The sequence below is a fragment of the Gossypium hirsutum genome, chromosome D07 (genome assembly GCF_007990345.1).
Source record: "Gossypium hirsutum isolate 1008001.06 chromosome D07, Gossypium_hirsutum_v2.1, whole genome shotgun sequence".
Lineage (NCBI taxonomy): Eukaryota > Viridiplantae > Streptophyta > Magnoliopsida > Malvales > Malvaceae > Gossypium > Gossypium hirsutum.
The window spans coordinates 48,701,058-48,718,523 of NC_053443.1; the positions used below are offsets into that span (position 1 = coordinate 48,701,058).

At 36.6% G+C, this 17,466-nt stretch overlaps 1 long non-coding RNA gene across 1 annotated transcript; it reads left to right on the forward strand.

Moving 5' to 3' along the window:
- The first annotated feature begins 12,903 nt into the window (after positions 1-12,903).
- LOC121219511 (uncharacterized) lies at positions 12,904-13,450 on the forward strand. The gene is made up of 2 exons (XR_005916315.1): positions 12,904-13,010; positions 13,373-13,450. It is a non-coding gene; the product is annotated as an uncharacterized lncRNA (long non-coding RNA).
- The last annotated feature ends 4,016 nt before the right edge of the window (positions 13,451-17,466 follow it).

Below are 17,466 nucleotides of genomic sequence, written 5' to 3' on the forward strand. Positions count from 1 at the left end.
AAAATATTTTATATAATTTTCAAAATTAGATTTTGATGTTTTTAGAATTTGTATAACTTTGTAAGTTTTAAGATTTTTTTGAGTTTTTTTTATATTTTTAAAATTTTAAGTATTTCATTTTTACTTTTTTTTTACATATGCAGCATGTCATTGGTTAACTTAATGTTTTTTTTTATTATGGAAATTTAGGTTAGGGTAGCAGGGATTACAAAATAAAAATACGAGGACTAAACTAAAAAAAAAAGTAAATATACTTAACTATGATAGAGGAACCAAAAGAAGTATCAAGTCATAATATATATAGATGATCCTAGGAATCTACTTCATGTAATTAACAATACATATATTTTTAATCATTATAAATTTGAGGATAGGATGTGTTATATGACTCAATCCCTTACCTTTGGTGCCAATGTACTTCGGCTGTGTGATTATTGATTTATGAAAATTGTGATTTAAAAGAGCTTGTGTTTGGTAGAATAGTGTGGCAAAGGCACAAAGCTTTATTTTTATTGGAACATCAACACACATGGGTCGTCGAAAACTATAATCCCACATTATTTGAGTGGCATTTGGCAGTGGATAGAATAGTTTAATGAGTTAGCTTTTAGTTATTGGAATTTCCATATATGGAGGTTGAAACATTAATTTGATTCACATGGGTTGTCATTGTTTCAACTTGTATATAAATTGCATGACCTTAGAGAGAGCTGTTTAAGCTTTGTCATTGATTGAGGTAGGAGAGAGAGATTACGGAAGCCAAAATGATGAAAACATATCTCTCACTTGCAGTTATAGTGCTTGTGCTCTACAATCCAATGAATCCCTGTAGAGCTATGTCAATGCAAACCAACACCAGCCGCACCTCATCACTCATCGCCGACGATGAGGAGTTGGAGTTCCTGATGGATTCTCATAGCGGTAGAATCCTCGCCGGACATGGTGGACATGTGACTGACAATACTGGCAATCGTAATCGACCAGCTGCAGATTGTGGGAGGGGTCACCCTTACAAATCCTGCCTTCCCAACTCGAATACAGACGGTAAAACGCCAGAAAATCCTGGGGTTTATAACCGTGGGTAGAACACCCTGGGACCGACAGCCGTGGATGCTGAAGGTGAATGGCGAATTGAACTGTTTTTAGTAATTAATTTTTCTTTTTATGGCCTTGGTTGCCTTATGTATGAATTTTATCATTTCCTTTTCAATCTGCTAGGCGGTCTGCATATATAAAACCAAGAGTCATATAAAAAAAATAGGGATAAAATAAGTATGTTAATTAGAATTTAGGGATAATATAAGAACATGATTACATTGATTTTTATTTTAACAATTAAAAAAAACCTCTATTATATTAATCTAACTAAAGTATATTATTATTGCATTAAAATAAATTCTTAGTTTTACACTGGAAACCAAATAATCCTTTCTTTAACATTTAAATTATGCTATAATAATATCAACTAATTATTTTAAATAATTTTTATCTTTTTGTTGACACTATTTTTTGTCAGAACGGGGTCAAGTTGGGTTTTGAAAAATGAAAACAAAAACGGAAGTCGCCACCAATCTTTTTTGATGAGGTGTGATCGGGCCATCTCGTAAAAGGGGTCATTTTTAATAAACAATTTAATTTTATTAAAACAACGATTTTGGTCTACGAAATTCCGAAAAATGGGTTCGGGAGTCGGTTACGTACGAGGAATGGTTAGCGCCCTCGTAACGCCCAAAAATTGGTACCTAAGTTGATTAATTAATGTCTTAATGTCGAAGATTGAAAATTTTAAAGAGATTTAGGGTACGATCCTAAGAACTCGAATGACGGATTGAGATTTAGGAGGATGTTTGGCTATTTAGTCAAACAAGAAATCGAAACCCAGCACGTTAGGGCATGCTCTCTCAAATTTCCAAACACAAAACATTGCCTCGTTTTGAAATTTCGAAAGGATATTCGACTATTTGGCCAAACGAGTAATCGAAACCTAACACGTTAGGGCACGTTTTCTCGAATTTCCAAACGTAAAATATTGTCTTATTTAGAAAAATTTTCCTTTTGATGTATGGTGTAAAATATGCATAGCAAAACAATAATGAATATGATGGCGTAAAAATAACACGAGCAATAACAACGAAAATAAGATAATAAAAGGGACCAATCAATAACAAACAAAGTGACAAGTACATAGGCAAATAAAATTGAATCTTTCTTTCTAAATAATAATGAAAATGTAAATAAATAAATAAATAATGAATAGATGTAAAAACACATGTACATGAATGTATACAAAATTATGAAAATATGAAAAATCTATGTATGTATACATATTTTAAAATCGTCAAATATAAAAATGTGTAATGATGTATATATATGTGTGTATATGTATATAAAAATATGAAATGTCTAAAATATAAGAGTATGTATATTATAAAATAAAACAGTGTAAGTATGTACATATATGTATATATATATAGAGCATAAATAATATGTATGTATATATATATAAAAATAAAAATTATAGGCGTATATATATATTTTATAAAAATGTATGATGGATATAGACATATATATGTATGTGTAACAAACCTATGTATGTACATAGCAATAATAATAATAATAAAACTAATTAATTTAATAATAATAATAAAATAACGGGACTAAATTGAAAACAAAACAAAATCCTAGGGGATAAACCAAAAAATAAAATAAGGCCAAAGATCAGTCCGTGACGCACACAGAGGGAGGGGGACCGATTGGTCAATTATCCCTAGCCATATGCGTGTTGTTCCACACGGGACTAAAATGAAACAACTATAAAATTATATGGCTAATTTAAAATAAAAGAACAGAATGAAAAAGGGCCTAATTGTAACGCACTGCAAAAGCGGAGGGACCGCGTGCGTAAATAACCCGTTTCATGAAAGCACGCGGATCCTCCATGGAGCGGGTCGGGTCGCGCGCGGGTCATGGAGGCTAAACGGCGCCGTTTAATGTTTTTATTTAAAACCTCCTTAAAAAAACCCTAGTTTATTTCAGCAGACTAAAAAATAAAATAAAATAAGGGCAGAGCTTCTATCTCTTTCGGCCCTCCGAGCTCCGGCGCCAAACTCAACCCCCATCTTTCCGATTTAGATCCGGCGACGGCGCAGGTAAGTCCTCATCCTTCCCTTTTTATTATTTATTTCTAATGTAGAAGATAAAATAAAAATAAAAATAAAATGAAACAAACAAAAACGTAAATCTAAAAAAAAATCACCTTTAAAAGTCTGTTTTGTTTTTTTTTATTTCAATAATCGTGAACAGTAGATTCGGTTTTAACCGAAATAAAAGAGAAAAAAAAGAAATTCCCTTGTTACATTTTTTTTTATTCGACTCTTATAGCCGATTACATTGCTACTTTTGTCTACTATTTTGGCTTCATATCTGCTACTGTTTCTTCACTTTTTGCTTCTATTTTTTGTCTCTTTTTGCAGGTACATGGCAAGGTCAACTTGCCGTTTTGGTGAAAGGCTGACTGGCGGTGGCAGACTTCGAGCGTGGTGCGCGTTGGAGGCACATAGGAGCAGCAAGGGCTGCGGCGCCTTAAGGTTGGGGATTAGGGTTTTTTTGCTGAAATGTTTTAGGTGATTGGACCATTGGGCTTGCTGATTTTTGGGTTTAATTTAGTTTGTTGGGCTGGGCCAATTTAGATTTTAGGCCACTTGGGCCTTGTGTTTTGGGTTGTAAAAATTTGGGTTTTGGGCTGGGCAAAAATGAGCTTGTACAGCTACCCCTCTTTGCTTCATTGTTGTGTAACGGGAATGAAGCAAAGACTAAGAAAGACCAATTTTGCCCGGTTTTGCCGAGTTTCGTCTTCTTTTGACGCTTCTCCTCTTCAAGTAGCTTTATCTCAATCCACTGTGTCTTGTTGTTTCAATCCACTTCACTGCACTTCAGAAAGATCTGACTTGTAGCTTCAATCTTCTTCGCAGCAACTTGAGGGGGATGATGTTTGTGGTTCTAGTCTGCTCCACTACAATGTTAGGGAGATAAGACTTGTTGTGGTAGATTTAATCCGACTTACTGCAACTTCGGAGGTATAGGATTGATATTTATCCACTCCACTGCAACTTCGGGGAGATAGGATTTATTTCTTTCGTCTGCTCCACTACTGCTTAGGGAGGTAAGACTTGATGGAATCTGCTCTACTGCAACTTCAGAGAGATAAGATCTGTGGTTTTAATCCACTCCACTGGAACTTCAGGGAGATAGGATTGATTTCTTCTGTCTACTCCACTACTGCCTAGGGAGATAAGACTGGATGTGATCTGCTCCACTACTACTTAGGGAGATAAGATCTATGGTTTTAATCCACTCCACTGCAACTTCAGGGAGATAGGATTGATTTCTTCTGTCTGCTCCATTACTGCCTAGGGAGATAAGACTTGTAATTTCCAACCTATTCCACTGCTGGTCAATGACATAGGACTTGTGGCTTAAATCTGTTTCCCTACTCTTGGGGAAGATAAGATTCGCCGTCTTCGATCTGCTCCGCTAGTACTTAGGAAGGCAAGATCTGCTATCTTTAACCAGCTCCACTACAACCAATGGAGGCAATGCTTTGATTTCGATCTGCTTCGCTGTTAACGCAGGAAGGCAAGATCTGCTATCTTTAACCAGCTCCACTACAACTGATGGAGGCAATGCTTTGTTTTCTATCTGCTTCGCTGTTAATGGAGGAAGGCAAGATCTGCTATCTTTAACCAGCTCCACTGTAACCGATGGAGGCAAGGCTTTGTTTTTGATCTGCTTCACTGTTAATGCAGGGAGGCAAGATCTGCTATCTTTAACCAGCTCTACTGCAACTGATGGAGGCAAGACTTTGTTTTCGATCTGCTTCGCTGTTAACACAGGAAGGCAAGATCTGCTATCTTTAACCAGCTCCACTACAACCGATCGAGGCAAGGCTTTGTTTTTGATCTGCTTCGCTGTTAATACAGGGAGGCAAGATCTGATATCTTTAACCAGCTCCACTGTAACCGATGGAGGCAAGGCTTTGTTTTCGATCTGCTTCACTCTTAACGCAGGAAGGCAAGATCTGCTATCTTTAATCAGCTCCACTACAACCGATGGAGGCAAGGCTTTGTTTTCGATCTGCTTCACTGTTAATGTAGGGAGGCAAGATCTGCTATCTTTAACCAGCTCCACTGCAACCGATGGAGGCAAGGCTTTGTTTTCGATCTGCTTCGCTGTTAACGCAGGAAGGCAAAATCTGCTATCTTTAATCAGCTCCACTGCAACCAATGGAGGTAAGGTTTTGTTTTTGATCTGCTTCACTGTTAACGCAGGGAGACAAGATCTGCTATATTTAACCAGCTCCACTACAACCGATGGAGGCAAGACTTTATTTTCGATTTTCACTGATCTGTTCTCTGGGGCACATGACCTGTATAATGAACCTAATTATGCCTAATGACTTGGATGGCATGATCAAAATGAATCAAATGCTCCTAACTAGACATATGTGAATGGTGTTTGCATGAATGCAGAATTTTATTCTTCCGAGAATGATCCCGCTTAGGTTGTCATTACTCGAAGTTTATTAAGGCTTTGTGACTGACGTGCTACAATGCCTTCTCGCTTGACTGGCTTTTCTGAAGAAACATTTAGCCAGGTTGCCCCCTACTGTAAACCTCAAAGTTTAATCCATTGGGGCGCAAAATTTGTACCATCATTCTCCCACTGTAATCCAAGGGTAGAAATATGTGGCATTTCCTCAATCCTTTCCTACCACAATTCAAGGATACAGGACCTGAATCGTTCTAGTTCCTTACACCATTCCCAAGGTGTCGTACTCATGTGCAAATGAAGGATCTCTTCTCCGAGGTAACCTCTTCCTATTGCCTGATAATCATTGCTTGCTTGTTTATTTAAGCTTTGTCATTGACACGACATCTTGTCATTTTGTTCAATCAATGCACTTGACAACAAAATCCAAAGAGAAAGTCCAAATTTAGACTCTTCCTTCTCAAATTTCCAACCTTTAAATTTGGTGTGTTCTAAAAAATTGTCCTGTTTCAGGTTCCTATATTATTTAGAAACTTTTCAGAGTAATATGCAAAAATTCCTTTGTGAAAGTTTTATTAGTCCATTAATCATTATTCCAATGCAACATGCTTGCAAAAAAGGCATAACAATGGATAAGAATAAAGCTGGTTCTGAGCATAACTCAAAATAAATAAATTATCCAGAATAGTAAATAAGGATAATAAAGAAATTGATTGGGAATGCATATCTTGGAAAAGAATAAAATATTCCAAGAACAACAAATTCAATATAAATAATATGAGAATTGGGTGCCCCAGATATCACAGCTTTAACTTCTCTGTACAAACTTTCTAAAGACCATTCTAAGTTTGACATGTGTTTAGGAGATCTACATTGCTTTGTCGATGCCCCAAGATGTCGTCTACCCTTTCTTGTTGATTCAGGTATAACAAGATCACCACATGCCCCAATCTGACAAAAATTTGAATTGCTCTGATCACCTTATGCCCCATTCTGATCAATATTTGAACCGTCTTTTTTGGGTTTTCAACTCAAATCCCATTTGGCCTAAGATGCCCTTTGCGGATTTTCCCCTTAGCCTCTCCATTTTTTATTTTTCAATTTTCATTTTCATTTTTTTTACTCAAAGTGCCCTTTGCGGGTTTTCACCTTGGTCCTTTATTCGTCTTTAAACGACGTGTTTCTTGACTGGATCCAAGTTTATAGGATTAGCAATCTCACTCAGGATCAATATTCCTCTAAAAATGGTCATCTTTACATCATAGGGACATTCCCAGTTTGGCATTCATTTCCCTTTAGAATCCTTTCATTGAGGAAGGATCTTCTTTCAACATCTAGTCCTCTTGTGGAATTCTCTGGGACGACCCTGTTTGTCATGGCCTCGTATCATTTGCCTTTGGCACATCTGACTCTGCTAAATAGCTTTTAGTCTTTTTCCTTCTAATCAGATTGGATTCATTTTGCTCAACTAAAACCAGAGAACAAGGATTTCTACTTCAATAGGTAGAACTACTTCCGTCTTGTAAACCAAAGAAAACAGTGTTGCCCCAGTCAAAGTCCCGATAACCATTCGAAAAATGAGGAAGGCAGATGGTAACCTCACATGCCAACCTTCGTAAGTCTCAGTCATTGTTTGCAGTTCATTACAGTGATGAACTGTGATGTCTGATTTTGAATTGATCACAGACCTCGACTATCATGCTATCATTCGTGATACCATCTTCTCTGTAATTCTATACCGGCATATGATGACATTGACGCATGAAGTAGCCTCTAATCGTTTGACGAAGTAACTAATGATCTCAAAAATGAAGTAATGCCCATTAGAAGTCTTCAATAATGGTGATGTCCTTGCCCCATTTCGCTCAAAATTTGAGTCACCCTTTTCGGGTTTTCAACTCAAATCCACCTTTGGTCAAAGTACCATTTGCGGGTTTTCACCTTGACCTCTCATTTTTCTTTTCTTTTTCTCTTTTTTTTGACTTTGATTGATTTTTTTCTTTTTTTCTCTTTTTTATGGAATCTGAACTCATAGGGTTAGGCAAGTCCTTGTTATCCCTTTCGAAGGATCTTCTTTGATCGGATTTCCTTCATAGAGCCTGCTGGGGCGAAACTACAACAGAAAACTTTTGATCTTCCTCTTTAATTAGGATAAAATCCCATAGAACTTGAAGACATGGAAGCTCGACTTCAAATGGGAAAAGCTATGCTGAGTCAACGGGAGAAGCATTTGCCCTGACGAAGAATGGCATCGTTCACTGCAAATTTCTGAAAACGTGCTACTGTGCAGATTTCATTATCAGCGATTAAGTCAGGCGTATCCTGGTATGATCATACAAAGACATCTTTGAACTCTAGAAGTAACTCAACAAGGTCCTGCTTTGTCTTTGCGGTCAAGTCAATTCTAATATTCATATTCACCAAGTTCACAATTTCTAATGATTCCTTGTGAGGTAGGATCTGTCTATCTTCTTGTTCTACCCTCCTCACCAAGTCCGAAGATAAGCTACGATCTATGTCATTTCCAAATTTATGAGATCCGTCTAAACACTTGCCTCGCTCAAGTGGAAAATCTGAGTTTGCAGCAGTTTCATTCATGTCATTGATATCTGAGGACTCATAATAAGTACCAAAGAATATATAAAAGAATGTATAAATTTATGAATAATTATTTATACAATATGATTATGAATGAATGAATGATGTGGAAGAAAATCCAAAAGAATGAAATAATCAAAAATAATTATTCAAAAAGAATGAAAGAATATTGGCTCAAAAAGGAATGCAAAGATGTATTTTATTAGAATAATGACGTTCAGACATTAGCCAATTTCACAAAGGAATTTCTATCACTTTTAGGCTGAAAACAACAAAAATGTTCTGAACATTACTCTAATTAAACTCTAAAAACTACAAGGATTTCTTCTGCAGTCCAATTGCTTAGAACACTCCAGATTTATAAGGGCAGATATCTAACAAGGTCCCTTTTCATTTGCTTTTCATTGATGTGAACATTTCCCACTCTTCTCCATGCATTGCATTGACTCCATTATCAATTATGATTGGGTAATGGATTTTCCGCACTGGAGTCATCATCAAATTTGACGACGCCATTACTGATAAGCCTTTCAATCGCTTTTTTAAAGGCAATGTAATTTTCTATGGAATGTCCCGTATTTCCCCCATGATATTCGCATTGTACATTCGCATCGTGCCATTTGGGGTACGGAGGTTGTGGGGGTTTTGAGTAGAAAGGGGAAACAATGTACGCATCAAATAACTTTTGATACAGCTCCTTATACGTCATCGAAACTGGCTTGAACTGGAGGTTCTCAGTACCTTGTTTCACACAAGGTTCTTGTCTAGATGAACCTTGCTAACTAGCAATCACCTTTCTTGGCTGTGTAATCGATTTGTTGTAAGTGTTCACATTGCTCACCTCGTTTTCCTTCTTCTTTAAGTCTGACCTTCTATTATTTTCTCCAGTATCAATCTTTCCACTTCTCACGGCACTTTCAATCATTTCACCGCTCATGACTATGTCTGAAAAACTCTTCGAAGCATTTCCCAACATGTGAGTGATGAACGGGGCCTTTAACGTGTTGATGAAAACCATCGTCATTTCTTTCTCTAGGAGTGGCGGCTGAACTTGGATAGCGACCTCCCTCTATCTTTGTGCGTATTACCTAAAACTCTCGTTCGGTTTCTTCTCCATGTTTTGTAACGTAATTCTATCAGGGGTAATATCCGTTACATGACTGTATTGCCTCATGAATGCTTGGGCTAGGTCCCTCCATGAACTAATCTCGGTACGGCTCAATTGATTGTACCATTTAGATGCTGCCCCTACCAAACTATCCTAGAAGCAGTGAATCAGCAGTTGATCATTGTTGATGTACCCGGTCATCCTTCGGCAAAACATAGTTATATGAGCTTCGGGACAGCTTGTCCCGTTATACTTCTCAAACTCCTGCATTTTAAATTTGGGAGGAAGGACCAGATCGGGTACCAAGCTCAAATCTTTAGTGTCCATTCCTCGGTGGTAATCAGCATTTTCCATGGCTTTAAACTTCTCTTCTAGCCATTTACATCGGTCTTCTAATTGTTTTGACAGATCCACTTTTTCTTTCTCCATTTCTGCCACATCGTCGAGATCAGGGACCATGAGATTAGTAGGATTCTCTCTGGGATTAGGACCTACTCCGATTTGAAAGTTCATTGGTATTGAAGGACCCGTCTGAAACTGCTAGGGTCTGATTGTAACAGAGGATTTGTATGGGTACAACTCAGCTTGAGTATGCACGTGTGGAGGGGTAAAGCCTGGAGGGTAGAGAGGTTCATCATTATTTCCCTCTTCAACATTAACTATAGGGTCCTTTCCCTTGTCATTTCCTCCTTTCAACAACTGCGTTAATCGTGCCATCATGTCATCCTAGGACTCCCGCATCTTTTCTATTATTTCTTGCTGAATTCTTTCCAGCCGCTCTTGTATCTGATCTTGCATATCTTTTTGGAGTTGTTCAAGTATGTTTTTAATCTTTGATCCATGTTCTTTGATTTCGCTCAAGTTCTGTAGGGGTGTTGGTTTTCCAGGTTAACTGAAATAATTTTACCTAATTAGGGTCACTTTATGAAAATCTAATGCATATGATGCAATGTAATGCAAATGCATGAAATGAATGCAAAAAGAGACGTTGATTCTTGGTTCAATTCTATTAGAACAACTTTACTAAAAAACAAATCTCTTTACATAAAGCGGATATATATACGGCCTTGCTCTTATATTCCATGACAACGATCCTTTTCTTCATTCGAGCGTTAAGATGAATCGAACTCTTCAAAAGGGACATCTCTTTTTATCTCCTTTTTGCTTGATCCGGGCCTCGACTCGTTGCTCGCTCATCCTCGTGATGCTCATTGGCTTCTCTTTAAGAAAGTTCAGCGACTCTCGAATAATCTTTGTCACCTTGTATCATCGGGCAACGGAGCAATAGTTGTGTTGTCCTTTATTATACTATCATCTTCCTCTTGTTTTGTTTTCTCGGAACATATTCGGGCAACCGTATAATTTTCCACTTTATCAAAAGACCCATTTTCTTATGACAAGATCCCTATTTAACAACCGAACGTGAATCAACACCTCTTTTCTTTATAATGAAAATACAATGCAATAATAACCAAAACTAAAGAAAATAGGTTAGTACAAATCAAAAGCAAGCAAGAAAGAAATACATAGAGCACCTATTCGAGTGACCACTAGGGGTTTGAAGTGGTTCTACCTAGGATGGGCTCCTAAGGTCTTCTACATGTGGTTTGGTTCTAAAGTAAAGGTACCTGAACCAGCAGATTCCTCGATCCTCACCCATTATAGGCTCATATAGACCAAGTTCGGTTCAGGGGAATACATTTCCATATGGCTGCACGGAGACGAAAATCTCACGAAGACATAGGTACGGATGTATCCCGAAAGCGATCCACTATCCTACACGGAGGTGAAAACCTCACGAAGGAGTAGCTTCTCACTCCCACTTAGAAGGGTGTGACCTACGGTCATGCAATGCCATACAGCAGTATATCAAAGGGCTTGAACTAAAAAAGTAAGCATATCAATGGGAAAAATTCAACAAAAGGATCGTACATTTAAATCAAAATTTCAATTTTCGACAAAAAGACAAAAATTAATCAACTCGTGGCTTGAATATCTTATTTTTAAATCTCATCCCCAGTGGAGTCGCCAAGCTGTTAACACCATTTTTTGTCAGAACGGGGTCAACTTGGGTTTTGAAAAATGAAAACGAAAACGAGAGTTGCCACCAATATTTTTTGATGAGGTGTGATCGGGCCACCTCGTAAAAGGGGTCATTTTTAATAAACAATTTAATTTTATTAAAACAATGATTTTGGTCTACGAAATTCTAAAAATGGGTTCGGGAGTCGGTTACGTACGAGGAAGGGTTAGCACCCTCGTAACGCCCAAAAATTGGTACCTAAGTTGATTAATTAATGTCTTAATGTCAAAGATTGAAAATTTTAAAGCGATTTAGGGTACGATCCTAAGAACTCGAATGACGGATTGAGATTTAGGAGGATGTTTGGCTATTTAGTCAAACAAGAAATCAAAACCCAGCATGTTAGTGCACGCTCTCTCAAATTTCCAAACACAAAACATTGCCTCGTTTTGAAATTTCGAAAGGATATTCGACTATTTGGCCAAACGAGTAATCGAAACCCAACACGTTAGGGCACGTTTTCTCGAATTTCCAAACTCAAAATATTGTCTTATTTAGAAAAATTTTCCTTTTGATGTATGGTGTAAAATATGCATAGCAAAACAATAATGAATATGATGGCGTAAAAATAACACGAGCAATAACAACGAAAATAAGATAATAAAAGGGACCAATCAATAACATACAAAATGACAAGTACATAGGCAAATAAAATTGAATCTTTCTTTCTAAATAATAATGAAAATGTAAATAAATAAATAAATAAATAATGAATAGATGTAAAAACGCATGTACATGAATGTATACAAAATTATGAAAATATGAAAAATCTATGTATGTATACATATTTTAAAATCATCAAATATAAAAATGTGTAATGATGTATATATATGTGTGTGTGTGTATATGTATATAAAAATATGAAATATCTAAAATATAAGAGTATGTGTATACATGTATATTTATAATAAAGGTAAGATATATAAGTATGTATATTATAAAATAAAACAGTGTAAGTATGTGCATATATGTAAATATATAGAGCATAAATAATATGTAAGTATGTATATATATATAAATAAAAATTATAGGTGTATATATATATATTTTATAAAAAGGTATGATGGATATAGACATATATATGTATGTGTAACAAACGAATGTATGCACATAGCAATAATAATAATAATAATAATAATAATAATAAAACTAATTAATTTAATAATAATAATAAAATAACGGGAATAAATTGAAAACAAAACAAAATCCTAGGGGAGAAACCAAAAAATAAAATAAGGCCAAAGATCAATCCGTGACGCACGCAGAGGGAGGGGGACCGATTGGTCAATTATCCCTAGCCATATGCGTGTCGTTCCACGCGGGACAAAAATGAAAAAACTATAAAATTATATGGCTAATTTAAAATAAAAGAAAAGAATGAAAAATGGGCTAATTGTAACGCACTGCAAAAGGGGAGGGACCGCGCGCGTAAATAACCCGTTTCAAGAAAGCACGCGGATCCCCCCTGGAGCGGGTCGGGTCGCGCGCGGGTTATGGAGGCTAAACGGCGCCGTTTAATGTTTTTATTTAAAACCCCTTTAAAAAACCCTAGTTTATTTCAGCAGACTAAAAAATAAAATAAAAAAGGGCAGAGCCTCCATCTCTTTTGACCCTCCGAGCTCTGGCGCCAAACTCAACCCCCCTTTTTCCGTTTTAGATCCGACGACGGCGCAGGTAAGTCCTCATCCTTCCTTTTTTATTATTTATTTCTTATGTGGAAGATAAAATAAAAATAAAAATAAAATGAAACAAACAGAAACGTAATCTAAAAAAAATCACCTTCAAAAGTCTGTTTTGTTTTTTTTTTATTTCAATAATCGTGAAAGCAAAGGAAGAAGAAGTTCTTCCTTACAGTAGATTCAGTTTTAACCGAAAGAAAAGAAAAATAAAAGAGAAAAAAAAGAAATTCCCCCTGTTACATTTTTTTTGATTCGGCTCTTATAGCCTATTACATTGCTACTTTTGTCTACTATTTTGGCTTCATCTCTGCTACTGTTTCTTCACTTTTTGCTTCTATTTTTGTCTTTTTTTGCAAGTACATGGCAAGTTCAACTTGCTGTTTTGGTGAAAGGCCGGCTGGCGTGGTAGACTTCGAGCGTGGTGGGCGTTGGAGGCACATGGGAGCAGTAAGGCTGCGGCGCCCTAGGGTTGGGGATTAGGGTTTTTTTTTGCTGAAATGTTTTAGGTGATTGGGCCATTAGGCTTGCTATTTTTTGGGTTTAATTTAGTTTGTTGGGCTGGGCCAATTTAGATTTTGGGCCAATTGGGCCTTGTGTTTTGGGTTGTAAGAATTTGGGTTTTGGGCCGGGCAAAAATGGGCTTGTACACTTTTTATAAATAAAAATAGTGAAAACTTATTTCGGTAAAATAAAAATATAATAAATTACATTAAAATATAGTTTTAAAACTTTTTAATTCTTTAAAATCTTAAAAGTAATTATTAGTAATTTAATTTAATTTATAAATTTTTAGACTCGTGGGTGTATTCCTAGTGATTATAAATATGTGTATCAGTGGTCATATTTAATCATTGTTTCTTCTTCTCCATTGTTTCAAAAAGAGAAGCAAAGAGAGGGAAAGAACAAACTGTCACTCGTTGGGGCAGGGGTGAGAGCAGAGGATTGTGCCTGAACAGCAACCGGCAAGGCAACCAAAGTAAAAACAAGAGCCGCAAATACAGCCACAAAATAAACCTTGGAACAGCCATTTTTTCCTTCTTTTTTTTTAAAAAATTTTGACAACAAAAGAAAATGTTCTATCTCAGTCTGTGATGGCTCTTTTCAAAAATACCCCTTCAATGGCTTAGGAGAGCCTCGCATACGGAGAGCTCTTAATATATATAATCCATGATGAAATGGGGACGAAAGGCAAGAATGGGTTGAAGAAGATTTTATATGGAAGAAAAAGAGGCGAGAAGATGTGGTCATCGTTAACGGATACTGCCTCTAAACAACTGTACAACCTACCAAATTACCTGAATCAGCTCGAACCCTCGAATCCCTCTTCACCTTAACTCTTTGTTGAACAATCTTATAAGTCTCATTGAAGTAAAACTTGACTACATTTGTAATGTAAAACCTCAAACACGGCCTAGACGTTATGGCCGAATCTGGGAGTGTTACGAAAAAGGGTTTGAAATTGTCGATACTTCGATAAAATCATGTGTAGTTATTTGGTAAAACGTCTAAGTTTTATAAAAACAAATTCATTTATATATTACTAAAACCATCATAAGTTGTTTTTTAAAGTTAACCATTTATTTTGCAGCGGAAGTTCGAAAATCGTTTAAAACAAAACCAAGCTTGTGTTTCCAAAAACCATTTGTTAAAACCATTTATTTTCATAAAGTGTTTTTGTCAATGTTGTGGAAAAAATCAAAACAAAATTCAAATCCAAAAGTTAAAACCATACAGTCTAGGGAGTCCTAAAAATTACAAACTCTCAAGAAAAACCAGATTTTAAAATAAAACTATTACTACTAAATAAAAGCAGTTCTCTGTCGAGTGGTCACCACTGGGGAGCTGCCGCACCAACCCGCCTAAACCTGTGGATTACCTGAACAGAACAGACAAACATATGTGAGTTTTTGTAAACTCAGTGTGTAACCCAACAGAAATAGTCATGCAACATACACAAAATTTCATGTACAGTAAGATACAGATTTGGACCTAAGTCCATAACAAATATAGATATTAGAATAGGATAAATAGAACAAATAAATAGAATCTTATTCCCATCCTCTCCATACCATCTCCGACCATCTCATCACACCATGTAGGGTTAAAACACTCACCCATCCCAACACACCATATAATGTCGATGCGAGACATAACAGAATAATATGTAGTCAAGCTGCCAGAATATAGGCGAAAGGTCGCCATACAGATCACTTCCTCCACATACGCAAATCCCACCCCAAACACAGATACAAAATACAGAATTAACAAAATTAACATTCTTAACATGCTCGTATACAAATATCATATATACTCAAATAGAAAAGTCAAATATATCTATCAGTGTCCTACTCAGATCAGACTATCAGAATGTCATATCATATGAGTTAGTTAGCCCTTATTGACCCTACGGTAAGCCCACAGTTGATCGGAACAACCTGTGCGACCCTAGGGAAAATTTTAGAATCTTGGGCCCACATGCCTATGTAGCCCACACGGCATAGCCTAAAACCTACACGCTCAATCTAGCCTAGCCCGTGTGGCCCGCACGACCAAACTCACACTGTCACATGGTCGTCTCTTGCGTACGGCCACACCTACGACATTCACACGACTGTGTCTTGCACACAGCTAGCCACATGGCTGGGCACATGCCCGTGTGGCATCAATAGTGCCCTTTTTCGACTTTCATCGAACATCAATTTTTTGTGTTTAGGGTACACACTGGTAGGGTTTTTATGCGAAAACACTTTCGAGACCACCAGAACCTAAAATTGACCACTAAAAAGCCAAATTACCTGTCTTAAATGATGCTAAACCGAAACTATATCAAACCAAACAATCCCTTGTTCAACCAAAACCCTTACCTTCAAACGAATAGTGATGGTTTCACGTAACTATGGCACCGATGGATAGCCCCGAACCCCTTGATCTTTACCTAAACGACAATCACGAAACCCATCAACCAAAAAATTCACCAACCAAAAACAAAAACCACACTTACCAAACTGAAATTGGGTACCAAAAATTGAAATACAGCAAAACGCGTGAAAAATTGATTACCGAATTGAAAAAGAGAAAAGAAAAGCAAAAATTTGACAGAAGTCACAAAGAAGAAGAAGACAGAACATCAAAATAGAAAAAATTTTAAGGAGAGAGAAAAAATAAAATAAAAAATAAATTAAACTCAAATAAAAATCCCACTATATCCATATCCATAACCACCTAACTAACTCAGAATCCCACTACCACTAAACCACTTTGAAACACCGTCAGTAAGAATTAACACCTACGCTCACGTAGGAATTCAAACATAGGACCTCCAGGAAGCTAACTTTTTACCACTCGAACCAACAGGCGAATTCTAATATGAGTTTACTAACAAGAAAATATAACCCAACCCACCAAGGATAGGGCTAGGGTCTAAAATAACAAAATTTTCCAATTGTGGGACTTAAACCCAAGACCTTATACACACACTCAGAGCACTTAACCACTAAAGCATATACACATTTTTTGTTAGATTTCAAAAAATAAACTTAAATTATTCAGGGTGTTACATGTAAGCTTAAATTGTCATGAAACAATGGTGGTAAAATTACTAGCTGTGCATTTAACCCAACCTGCAAACTCAATTTTTCGATTGGCTTTAATCATAAAACTCCCATCAAGCATTATGAAAGCTTCTTGTCTTTGAATGGCTAGCGCTGAACTATTATAAGCCATGATTGAGCATCAACATTGGGAGTTCTATGATTTAACTAGAAGTGTAAATTCGCATTCACCAGCCAAAATGATCTCACATCGACACCGATTCCACTATCGTGATAGTTACCGTCCTATAACCATCCCAAAAATAAGGTTAAATCTAGATCATAGCTTGGTAAATTAAAATCCTCGATCGCCACAATCTGTTCCCAAATTAATGGGTTAATCCCACAAGTGAAAATAACCAGAAAAACCACCTCCAATCCCACGAATTTCCCGTTGATCGTCACAAAAACTTCCCTAACGCGCCGTTCCCATGTTCCATTGTCAGACTATTCATTCGAATGTAGGAATAAGATGGATTCGAATACCAAAACTCGTTATTGTCGTGAAATGACACATATAATTCCAAAACGACTTGAATATTATTCTCAGAGAATCTAACTTTTTTGACATAAACGTCTGATTTGCTTTCCACTCTGAACTAATGTCCTCTTTTTTTTGTCGGTAGAGATCAAGATTCTTAAATCTGGTAGTGTTTTGAACAATCCCAATTCGGCGGTTCCCAAATTGTCTCACAAGAATGCTTTGCATCATTGCCTCCACCATGCTAAGCTTTAGCTTTCCAACTCTGACTAGCCCGTCGACCCCAATGCCGACATCTCCTGTAATAAAACACTCAATTTGTGGGTGGTTTTCTCTTTTTAAATTTTTGGATTTCCAAGTGTCCATTAGACAATTTGAAC